This window comes from Chenopodium quinoa, unplaced genomic scaffold (genome assembly GCF_001683475.1).
Source record: "Chenopodium quinoa cultivar QQ74 unplaced genomic scaffold, ASM168347v1, whole genome shotgun sequence".
In the NCBI taxonomy this organism is placed as follows: Eukaryota; Viridiplantae; Streptophyta; class Magnoliopsida; order Caryophyllales; family Amaranthaceae; genus Chenopodium; species Chenopodium quinoa.
The window spans coordinates 1917860-1921856 of NW_018744537.1; positions in this window are offsets into that span (position 1 = coordinate 1917860).

Here is a 3997-nt window from a genome sequence, read left to right on the forward strand (position 1 = left end):
CGGGACGCAGTGCAGGGGTACTTGCTCTCGTACCCCTAAAGTAGAGTTCACCTTCGACTCTACTTTGAAGAGTCCTTTATCTAGGATCTCTTTCTTAGCCTTGGGGGGAACAGGCGGCATGCTGCGGCCGCCTGCAAGAAGGGGCGGATTCCTGTTCCACCTGTTGAAGCGCTTGTTCAGCTCTGTGTCTGAACTCTCAATGATGAGGAAGGTGCTCCGCCAGTCCTTCCATTTGTTTGCTTTACCTCTCGTCATGAGGTAGCCCCTGTGGCTCGTCAATAGATACCAGCCGGTACCGCCTGCCTTAGGGGTCCGGCTGAGGTAGTTCATGTGGGCGAAAGCCTCGAAGCTCGGCTCCTCCCCGTGCAGTTCGCACCCGTCCACATAGCCGAGTACGTTGACCCAGGAGTTCGGGGCTAACTGCCATAACCCCAACTCATACCCATCCAAGATCCGCTAAACAGCCGCATGTAGTGGGAAGCGCAGCCCAGCCTTGATAGCCGCCTCGTAGCAGCCAAAGAAGGCGCTATCATAACTGGTACCAGCCGGCCAGACGACTGTGTCTTCTGGATCCGGCACAAACACTAAAAAGTCGGGGCCCATTGTGTGGTTTGCGATAAAGCTCTCCACTTTCTCTTGCATGGCCGTGATCCGGCCCCGAGGTACCGTGCAGTAGTAGGGGGTATTTTGCTCTCGGTAAGAGGCGGATGGCTCCGCCCAATCGTCCCTCTTCTCAACTGCGTGAGAAAGCCTCGCCTCTTGCAGGCGACTGTTTTTCTCTTCTGTGTCCAGAGAAGCATGGCCAGAAGAGCTAGACTCGAAATCGTCCTCTGACGAGTCCGAAGAAGACGACTCCTCCCCTCTCCCGGAGGGGCCCGCCTCCTCTCCTTTAAAAGGAGCAGGAGAGAATGTAGAATTGTCAACTATAAAATGGGAAGGGGTCACTTTGACTCCTCCCTCAGAACTGCCGGCTTTCAAGCCGCTTTGTTTCACTTCCACATCTGGCGCCTGGTCAGATGTTTCACTAATCGGCACCCTGTGGGAGGAGCCGTCTGAGTTTGAGATCCTGGCAGTCTTTTTTGTTCTGGCCATCATGCTCTGCATAGACACAGATACAGTCGGACTTTGTATAAAGGGCAAAGATGGGTCCGGAAAAGGGCAGGCGGCACTCCTAGTCCTAGATTCAGCCGTCCCCGGTGACCGGCTGATCACTAACCTAGGTCGTGTCGTGTGCTTCCGTGGTGCCATTTCAAAAAAGAATAAAATAAAGAGAAAATTAAGAGTAAGAGAACCGACGGTTACCTGAACGAGTGACGTTGATGGAGTTCTGAAAATCCTGTGCAGTCGGCTTGTCAGAACAGGCGGTAGGCAGAAAGGGTCCAAATTGTCAGAGCAAGTTCAGGGGTCCAAATGTTCTCTCACAAAGTTCTCAAGTATGAAAATGACTGAAGTCAACACTCCCTTATATAGGCGAAGTGAGAAGGCGAAGGGTCACTTCCAGAATTCAAAATTTTGGCGGGAGAATCTCTCGGCCTTTCGCCGAGTGACACCTGTAGCAGGTCGTCGCCTGTTACAGGGTGATACCTGTCACAGGTAACATGTGACCAGTCACGTGCCACCTGTGAGGGGCAAATGATTAGGGGATTTTTCCCCACCAGTCACCATCTGACAAGTGGACCAATCAGGTTCCGCCATGTGTCCGTCACATGGGCCAATAGGAGCCTGCCACGTGTCAAGCAATGATCCGTCCACCTTGGACCAATTACGACACGACACGTGTCCTTCCCATAACACATGGGATAACCGGTCACCTAGGCCCAACTTCCGAGGGAAGCCCAATCAGCCCAAGGTTAACCTAAACCTAGATTGGCACGTTTCCCGAGGTTATAAATACCTCCCTTAATCCTCATTAAGGGAGATTACATGAACAACAGGCTGATCACGCTAAAAAAGCAGATTACCTACATTAAACACTCTCACCTAGAGAGACCCAATCACTTTAATTTCCGCATTAATTACTCCTCAAACAAGTACTAACTTGATCGTTGGAGGCGGAGCTCCCACCACCAGGAGTCTCCGTTGTTTTGCAGGTACAGGCGTCCGGTTCCAGTCTCGGAATTGTAACTCTCCCGCAGGACATCAGAAAACCCCGAAACACAATGTACGAGTATAATACTTCCCCTTTTTCTTGTTAAATGTATCAAACTGACTTTTACACTGCTTATATATCTTTCTTTTTTTAAATTATTATTATTATTTTTTACTTAAATAAATACAATTGTTGTGTTAGTTAAATATATAGTTTACAATAGTATTAATTATCAAATTAATACCATTGTAAACTTGTACTTCTAGCTTGAGATATGTATTTGAACAAGACAAATCACTCATGCCTACTTGTATTTTCTAATGTATATGGTAATTGATGACTAATAAAGACAATTATTTTCTCACAATATGCAACCTAAAGTGTAACAACATCATTATTTAATGGCTTTTTCCCCGAAAACATGAACTGCTTCAAAGGCTATAGCGTGACAGATTCATAATTTAATGAATGCATAACACGTGTTTAGCACCAAAATATATTGTAAGTTACACGCATGTAACGATTAAGATTTCAAATAACAAATGTTAAAAGTAACCTAGCTAATTGCAATATTAGTCATGTGTTTTTTCTTAAAAAAAAAAAAGAGTAAAGGTAAAAATGTCTTAAATTATTTCTCTAATAGAATAAAACATAATTTTGCAATAATTAATAAAAAGTTACCATTGTAGGTTTAAAATGTACATTTGATGTTTATACATTGCCAATTATATCATTCATTAGCTAAACTAAACCCTTAATAAAATCTCCCAAAAAAAAAAAAAAAAAAAAAAAAAAAAAAAAAAAAAAACTTCAAAGTTTTAGCAACCCTTTCCTAATTTTAGCCCAACATCATGTTTTAGACAAAAAGTGGAAAAAGCTTTTTTTCAAATCTAATTTTTGGATGGATTCATTTATAGAATGAGCAACTTTTTAATTTTTGTAAATCTTTTATATAATTTTAAAGTCAATTCACCACATCCCTCCAAATCCGCAAAACTCAAATCTCATGCATTTGAGTTTTTATTTTTTATTTTTTATTTTTTATTTTTTTTATTTTATTTATTTTTTTACAAACCAATAACTACCTAAGTGCCCATCCCACTACTTTATTTATTTTTTAAATTTTTTAAAAAAAAAAAGAAAAATTTGTCAAAAATAACACGACCTTTCACCGGTCTTCCCAAAATGAAACGACCTTTGGATTATCTCAAAATAACACGACCTTTGACACATATCTTCCATAAATTGAACAAAAAACCGGTAACTTGTTTTACAGGTTACATTTGACACGTGTCTTGTTGTAATTTGTTAAGATTTTTTTTTTATATTAATGATCTTAATTTTAAAAATTGAAATTAACAAAACACCACCTTCTTCCCCGTGATCCCCTCCCCGCCTCTACCTCCATCTCCACCAAACACTCCCTGGAAACCACCCCAAACCAGCCAGCCACATCGCTGCCCACTCCCTAAGTCCGCCCCCTCCCAGCCCATACTCAAAACAAACCAACGTACATATCCTCATCTATCACCTTCAAACCACCGCCACCACCGTGAAATTGCCGCTCCACCCTTGAAACCCAACCAACACCTTAACCTATGGGAAAAGAGAGTAGAGAGAGCTTGCGTGAAGGAGAGGGAGGTGAAATAGGTGATAGCATCTGATCGAAATGTGGTAGGGAGGGGCGACAAAATCGGGAACAGGGTAGGAATTGGGGGCCAAATTTGGGGACAAGGATGGGAGTGGGAGTACGGAATCGGGGATGGGAATTAAATGGCGTCGGAAAAGGGAGGTCTGGCGTCGATAGGGTTGGGATAGGAAGACGCCGGCGAAGAGAGGGGATGGGCAGTGGAAGAGGAGGGGCGGTAAAGCCGGTGGGGATGACAGGGGGGTTTTCTTTTTATTAAT